This window comes from Suncus etruscus, chromosome 7, assembly GCF_024139225.1.
Source record: "Suncus etruscus isolate mSunEtr1 chromosome 7, mSunEtr1.pri.cur, whole genome shotgun sequence".
Taxonomy (NCBI): domain Eukaryota; kingdom Metazoa; phylum Chordata; class Mammalia; order Eulipotyphla; family Soricidae; genus Suncus; species Suncus etruscus.
In genome coordinates, this window is record NC_064854.1 from 32,457,106 (window position 1) to 32,465,759 (window position 8,654).

The following is an 8,654-nucleotide window of genomic DNA, read 5'->3' on the forward strand; positions in this document are numbered from 1 at the left end:
TCAAACGGGTGTGGCCCAAAAAAAAAAAAACCAAAAAAAAAAAATTTAGATAATTTACCGTAGCATGGCTAGTTTCTTTGAAGTTTTGATTCAGGCCTCATTTTTAGTTTCTTGAGTCCTCAAAAGGAAATTACCTTTATTTTTAATATCAAAAGGTCCAAAAGTTGCTGAGAGTTGCCACTTGCATTTGCTTACTGTTTCATTCTAATCCACAATCATTTTTAACTCAGCTGTTGCTCCAGTCCTCCTTTTGGTCTTTGTTTCCACACAGTCCACTCTCCACACGGCCAGCCATCTGAATGAAATGGTCAGCAGTCCAAAGGGTGCCAAGTCTCATACCCCCAAACAGGTCTCATCTGCTGGTTTCTCCATTTTCCTGAACATCTGAAAGAAAACCTATCACTGTCCCTTCACTATTGTTTAAAGTATTGGTAGTTTTCCCTAAAAAGATAAGGAGACTAACTTCACTTAAACTTTTTCCTGCAATTTACTACTGGTTCCCAAAACCTAACTCCAAACCATGTTGTTAGCCTTATGAAATATAATGCTTCTAAGTAAGATGAACTGAACTGTGTTTGTGATAGCCTAATACATACTAGTACAGGGAAATCAGAGGAAAGGTAGATAAAGCCCTGCTGGGGTAGCAGAATCTGACCTGCTTCTGCATGGCATGATTGGAGAGTGAATAAGAAGTGGAGCCCTGTGTTTCTGTTTCAGAAGTTTGGACACCTTGATATAGGCCATTTGTGGTTTAGGTGATGTATAGACTAACCAGACATGAGGGAGAAATAGACACTCTAGTTGTAGCTGCATCTAACTAGACCCACCTTCAAGAAAAGTGGTTATGGTGTGAGAATTCAGCCTTTGAGAATTGCATTTTATATATCACAAATAGCTTATCATCTTTTAAGGTTAACCAAGTGAGTAGTCTGCTTGCACCAAGAGCCAAAGAGTATAGGCATTACATTAAAGGGTTTCCCTTTCACATGTCTACAGTTGACCTCAGTCCAGTCCTTGACTCCACATTAGGACAACACACCTCCTGCCACCCAAATAGGTCACAAGGGCAATTTTTTCTGATAGTCTTCACTTAGGCACACAATTATTTTTTGCTAAGATGAGGCTGTGGCTGCAACACTGATTAGAACTGTGTCAAGTACCATACCTGCACACTGTCCCCAGCTTTACCAAGTATGACACAAAAACTAGATGTAGGGAGAGGGAGGTAGATAAACATTCAGGAACGTGCCTTGGGTATGATTAATCCAACCTCAATCCCCAACTCTCCATCTGGGGAAGTCCGCTAGGAGAGGTCCCTATGTGCAGAACCAGGAGTAAGCTCTTGAACACTGCCTGGTGTGGCCCAAACTAATTTTTCCCTCATTTTGATGACTTTATAACCTTCATGATTTTTTTTAATAAAATGACTAAAATTAAATATGGGTAGGCAGAGTACAGTGCCTAAGGCCTTGCATGCAGCCAACCCAGTTTGCATAACCCTGACCCCTACCAGGAGTGACACCTGAGCATAGCCCCAACCCTCCAAAAGAAAACATGATTAGTAAGAACTAATTTTTTTAAAGTGCCAATATAGTCTGAATAATTTGACAAGTTGCATTAGCTATTTAAAGAGGAAGGGATTTTTATCAAGCTTACCACAGAGTGATGAGTGCAGTTAGAGAAATAACTGCACTAACTGCTGTGACAGAAAATGCCTGTCTCAAAGACAGGCAGGAGATGGGGATGGAGGGAAATGGGAAACATTGGTGGGGGGAAAAATAACACTGGTGAAGGGTGGTGTACATTGAATGACTGAAACCCAACTGCAAGCATTTTTATAACCACAAATGCTTAGATTATTATCAAATAAAGAGGAATTTGAGACGAGGGATAGCTCAGACAGCTGAATAAAGAAAATAGCTAGGGTACAGATATGAGGAGAAGCAACAGAGGATGGGGGATACAACGGGACCCAGTGATCCAGGCTATTGGCATAATATCTGAAGCAGGGAGAGTCTCCATGGTCCCTTTGCTAGTTCTGCCTCATTAGCACAACTGACCCAGACTAGAAGAGATTGGGAGTGTCCCTATAAAGCTGTGAAAGAAAGAAAAATAAAAAAATCAAACGAGCAAATTATACAGCACGGTTCTCATCCACTTACAGAACAAAGAAAAGAGACTGGAAAATTTTAATGAATGTTTAATTGAATCACCATAAGATACAGTTAAGCTACATGTTTTGGTTTTGGGGCCACACCCAGTGGCACTCAGGAATTATTATTGGCCCTTTGCTCAGAAATTGCTCTGGTAGGCTCAGGGGGCCATATGGGATGTCTGGGATCGAACCTGAGTCAGCCATGTGTAAGGCAAATGCTCTATCCCCTGTACTATCACCCCAGCCTCCTGAAGTCAAGATCTTTTAAAACATCATGTTTGTTTAGTTTGGGGACCACACCAGTGATGCTAGGTGGTGACACCTGGTTCTGTACTCTAGAATTACTCATGGCAGTGCTCAGGGGACCAAATGGTAGACCAGAGATCAGGGTCATCCAGATGCAAGGCAAATGCCCTACCCACTGTCCTATTACTCTGCCCCCCTAGACCATGCAAATGTAAGCATTTTTTGATCAAAAGTAATGAAGCAATGTTTATAGGCCCCTAAGAAATGTCTAAGAAAATACGATGCAATCTTAGTGTATATAGTAAATGGTTAGAGATCAGTGGAGAGGTAATTTAAATGTTGGTAGTTTGGAAGCAATTTACACATGCCACTAGAATGATGGGAAATAGATGTGAGTAGTAAATATTGCAGGGTAGAACTAAGTGATTAGGAGAGGGCACTACTGGCAGACAGACAGGGAGAGGCCCCTGGCAACAACAATTTTAGGAACAAATAATATCAAGATGAGATTTGAAGAAGTTGCCCAGACACCAGCCCCGAAGCAGCCTGAAGGCATGAGGGCACCACCCAAATCCAGAAACAGGCACTGCCCAAAGAAGGGTGGATTCCCTCAGAAAAGCAACTTCCAAGAAGAATCTTGAGAATATGTCAAAGATTATTCATAGGCCAAGGGTCCTTTCTTAGCTATACCCTAATAATACCCTAATTTTACTACACCCTAATAATTATAGGTGGGGCAGATTGAGAAAAACCCCATGGTAAAAGCCCCTTTATAAAGCAAACGGTGCCCTCTCCATTTTGGGTGTCATGAACTGAACTGATTTTTGTACTCTCTGGCTAGTTTTTCTGGACACCTGGTGGCAATCAGGGATCAGTTCTGTAGAGCCTGGAGAGCTTATGGAGTGCAGGGTTTAGGTTCCCTTCAAGCAAGCCCCTACCCTCTGTAGAATCTCTCCATTTCCCTTCCCTTACATCTTTCTAAATTAAAACTTTTACCTTCACATTATATGCTCCCTTCCTGCATTTCTTTTCTGTGAGAAAAGGCAATAATCCTGGTAAATCTGGATTAGGGGTGATTTTCCTTTTTCTTGCAAAGAGCAGTTCTTCACTCAGCTTGAATTCGTGAGCTCCCTGAGCATCCCATGTGCCTGATCACATGGATTCCAGCTGCAGCTTGACAGCTTTGTTTTTTTTTTTTTTTTTTTTTTTGGTTTTTGGGCCACACCCGGTAACGCTCAGGGGTTACTCCTGGCTATATGCGCTCAGAAGTCGCTCCTGGCTTGGGGGACCATATGGGACGCCGGGGGATCGAACCGCGGTCCGTCTCCTAGGCTAGCGCAGGTAAGGCAGGCACCTTACCTCCAGCGCCACCGCCCGGCCCCAGCTTGACAGCTTTGTTGTGGGGTTAGTGAGATGTTAGCACAGAGTGCTCACAGAGAGCTGTACCATCTCTAGCCCATCTTCCTCATGCAATGTGAATAGTTTTAGACAATCTTGGCGACCTGGAAGAAAAAGGATGCAGGAGGGTGGAGGGGTTTGCTTGCCACATGTTATCTGGTCCTTGATTTTGTGCCTCTCAAAGGTGTCTTCAATTTTGTGAAGAAGTGGCAAATTTGTCAAACATTTACATTCACTAAATATATGTCCCAAACAAAAATTGTTCAGGTCACTGGAGCCATTGCCTTCAGAAAAGGTGGCCCTCTCTGGCCCACACTGCTATGTGCTTTCAAATGCCACTCCCAGGGCCAGACTGTTTTACCTTGCACACTGCTGGATTCAGTTTCACTTGACAGCAGCTCATATGGTCTTCTAGAGCCAGGAGTAAACCAGGATATAACCCCCTCAAAGGTTTTGACTTACTCAGCATCTTAACTGAGTCCCTCACCCACCATTTGCATTGTATTCCTTTTATAAGCACCAAGAAATTCCTCCTTCACCATATAAATAAAAAAGTGGGTGCCAGAGAAATCCCCATTACACATGCGTCCCTGAAGCCACAGGGAGTGAGTGTCCTTGAAATACTGAGCCAGAGGAATTTCCATCCCCACTGGTCCCATCCCCACTGAAGTGGCCCCAAACCCAAAATAAAACAAATATAATGCCCCCTAATAGAAAGGCAATTGCTGCTAAATAGAAACAAATCCTGTCTCACAGAAGGAAGGGGGCTCTTAGGGACGTGGAGCCAGAATAAACTGTTACCACCACCTGCCAACACACACACAAACCCTGTCTCTTAACCACCCCACAAACTTCAAATTTTTACTGCAGGCCAGTGATGCAATCTTGGCACTTTCCCTACTCCCAGTGGTCCATTTGTGTTGGGGATAATATGAGGCTCTTCTCTTTCTGTGGTGCAAGGTTCATTGTGTTTGGTTTGGTTTGAGCCACTGAGTTTATGAGTGCTGTGGCCCAGAATTGCTTATCTTATGGAGAGAATACAATGCCTTTGCACTCTGAGCCACATCCAGTGGTAGTTGCTGGGGACTGTGCCTGCCCTCTCAACTTCCATGTGCCAGTGATGCATGTGTGAGTTTCTTAGTTTGAAAAACATTAAACACACAAACTGTGGAGAGGACTATGCAATGGACCCTGTATCTCACCCATTGGGAGTCTCTAATTAAAAATGTCAATCTTCCTGCCACCCTTCTCTTCTTAGTCCTAACTGCCCAAGGTATTTTGCTATTCCACACTTCGGTGTGTCTCTCCTAAAAATAAGGCTATTCTGTCCTATATAACTTACAGTGATATGATTATACCACTATAGCCTACATAGATTCTATCTTATATTGTCATGTAAATAAACTAGATTCTATATAGTGGCCCAGTAATACCACTACTATCACAGCAGACACTTGGTGTTTTGTTTGTTTTGGGGTCACACCTGTTGTGCTCAGGGTTTACTCCTGGCTCTGTGCTCAAAGATCATTCCTGGAGGGACTCAGGGAATCACCTGGGGTGCTGAGGACTGAATCCATGTCAGTCACATATAAGCAAGCAAGTACCCTGCTTGTTGTACTATCTCTTGTGCCCACAACAGGTGGGCATGCTTTGATAGGAAGGGATTAAGGGAAAGAATTATACTTGCCTGGCACAAAGGTGGTTTTCCCAGGGCAAGGTTCATCCATTGGATGTGCTTACCCCTGTGATTTTCCCAAATGTGGGAAACTCAAATGCGTAATAATTTGTGGGAGTGGGGGATTACATTCGTGTTCTCCCTAAAATAATTAATTGATTAGTTAAAACAAATAAATAAAGGATAACAATTATCCACAGAGAGGCCAATGTCTCCTATGATTGAATTCCAATGATCAGAATTTGCTTCTAGAGTCATTCTGTGGGTGTGTGTGTGTGTGTGTGTGTGTGTGTGTGTGTGTGTGCATGTGTGGGTGTGTAAGTTGTGTGTGCTTTGGATTTTGTGCCATACCTAGCAGTGCTCAGAAATTACTCCTGACAATTACTCCTGGTAGTGCTCAAATGGGAAGCCATAGTTGAATCTGGGTCCACCACGTGCAAAGCAAACTTGCCTATACCCACTGTGCTATCAATCCAGCCCCTTAGAATCATTTCTTTATTAGCGTTCTCAAAAGTGTTTTACTGAGCATGTTCTTTCTTAGCAGTGAAAAAACTGGAGTTTTATCAAGCAAAGTTAGCTGATCTCAGCTATGTGAGGGCAGGGCCATCACCTCTGACATTAGGTGGCAGTGTTGGGCTGCATTAAGCCAGATCATCCCAACTGGTGTGAAACTCTTGGAGAAAGCGTAGAGATAGTAAGTACAGCTAGTAGGAACTATGCTAGCCGCCTACGTGTCCCATACAGGTGGTAACCCAGATACCTTATCTGACCCTCCACTCACCCCAACCCACCAGCAGGGGGTGGCACACAGAGTCAAGACTAAGTCTGAGCACCTCTAGGTGTGGCCCCCAAATAAAGGAAAATCCAAGAAACTACCACATTACCTTTTTTAATTATTTATTTTTAGTTTTGTTTTTTGGGTCAAACCCAGCAGCGCTCAGGGGTTACTCCTGGCTCTACACTCAGAAATTGTTCCTGGCAGGTTCGGGGACCATATGGCATGCTGGGATTTGAATCCCGACCGTCCTTCCGCATGCAAGGCAAACACCCTACCTCCATGCTATCTCTTTGGCTCAATTGTTTGTTTGTTTGTTTGTTTGTTTGTTTTGGGGCCACAGCCGGTGATGTTCAAGGGTTACTCCTGGCTATGTGCTCAGAAATCGCTCCTGGCTTGGGGGACCATATGGGACGCCGGCGATCGAACCGTGGTCTGTCCTAGGTCAGCCATGAGCAAGGCAAACGCCCTATCACTGCGCTACCGCTCCAGCCCAAAGGATTTTTTGGGGGGGGGTCACACCCGGCAGTGCTCAGGGGTTACTCCTGGCTCTATGCTCAGAAATCGCTCTTGGCAAGCTCGGGGAACTATATGGGATGCAGGGATTCGAACCACCGTCGTTCCGCATGCAAGGCATATACCTTACCTCCGTTCCATTTCTCCAGCCCCCCAGAGGATTTTTTTTAATAGAAAAAAAAGAGGGAAACTTGAGATCATGGAGCAAGAAAAGAACATCTGGACTTGCAAAATAAAGTTTAGAATTAGGAGCAGGGCTGAAGAGAAGGGAAGGAGGTAGGCCAGGGAGCTTTGGCTTTAGTGGACACTCTGGGTATTGCCCAGCCAGAGACGTGTAGGCTTGGGATTGAAACCCAGCTCTGGGCTCGGCTGTGAGGTCCTGCCCTGGCAGGTCTTCCATTGACGTCAGATAAGGTCTGCTCAAGAGAAGCATTAAGAGGGTCTTGGGCGGTTTATTTATCTTGACAACTGAATCTAGGTTGGACCTAAAACCAAAACAGCCAATGACGTGTCAAGAGCAGAGCTGTGGGAGTATCCTGAAAATTCTCAGAGCCCGATCATAGCTTCTGTTCACTTAGAATTTATTTAGGATGGCAACCTTCAAAGTTCTTGGACTTTGTGGAAATCTACTGCATTGTATAATCTGCTCTGCAGCCTTCCAGAAATTAAAGCCAGCCTGCACCTCTGGTGTTGGAGGACTCCCTTCAATCCTAACTTTGCTGCCTATGGAGAAGCGCTGACTTCATGGAGTTTGGCATAAATTGCAATAAATTGCTCTTCTTCCAATTAGATCTTTCTTGTTGAAACAGGATTTGAGGGTCATTAATACTTATATAGAGGAGGGTGACGTATGCTGGGCATCTAGCTTCTAAGTGAAAAGCTTGCATTCTGAATATGTCTCTGTACACATTACTTGGACTTCAACCCATGAATGATGGGAGATTACAGATGTTCAAAGAACTGGCGCTCATCTCTGTGTGTGGGTGCCCAAGCACCTCCAGGAATGACTTAAAATATTATTAAAATTTTTATATTATGTTGTATATTACTAATCATTTGCTTAGACAACTTTTCTAATTACCTTTGAATGTATGTCTTGATCTATGGATTGTTCAGAGGTGTTATACTTGCAATGTTTCTGCCACTGATATCTCAATAAAACTTGGAGGGAGGTAGAATATTATTTTACTTTAAACATTTTAAGTTTGCTAGGTTAACCTATTAATCATTACTAATATACACTCTCTTCTTGGTAAGGGATTTGGGGTCACATCTGGCATTCCTCAGGGCTTGCTCCTGGCTCTGTGCTCAGGGATCACTCTTAATTGGGTTTGGAAAGCTCATATGGGGTGCCAGAGATGAAACTTGAGTCTCATGTGTGAGGCCCCTACAATTATCTCAAATTTCTATCTTTAGACTGGGTTGGTCTCTTTTCTATAGTTCTCCTAATTCACTGTTTCTGTTTTAGGTTTTTTTTTTTTTTTTAACTATTGCTTTCACTGTGGATATGCCCTTTTAGACTTCTATTTATTTTTGTTTTAGTTTTGTTTATTTTAGGGCCACACCCAGCAGCATTCAGGGATTACAGGAGTAACCTGGCAGGTATGGGGACCATTTGGGATGCTGGGGATAGAACCGGGGATAGGCAAATGCCCCAACTGCCGTGCTTTCACTCCAGCCCCAAGACTTCTATTTCTTTCCTGGGAGAGGGGAGGGGACATACTCAGTAATGCTCAAGGGTTACTCCTAGCTCTGCACTCAGGAATCATTCCTGGTAGGCTTGTGGTACCATATGGGATGTCAGGGAGATAGAGATCAAACTTCGGTTTGATCAAACACCCAGTTTGGTGCAAGGCCAGCACCTTACCTTCTATACTGTCTTTCCAGCC

General features: G+C 43.7%; 1 pseudogene; it reads left to right on the forward strand.

Annotated features, from left to right (window-relative positions):
* Positions 1-5,478: 5,478 nt before the first annotated feature.
* LOC126014896 (uncharacterized) lies at positions 5,479-5,620 on the forward strand (annotated as a pseudogene).
* The last annotated feature ends 3,034 nt before the right edge of the window (positions 5,621-8,654 follow it).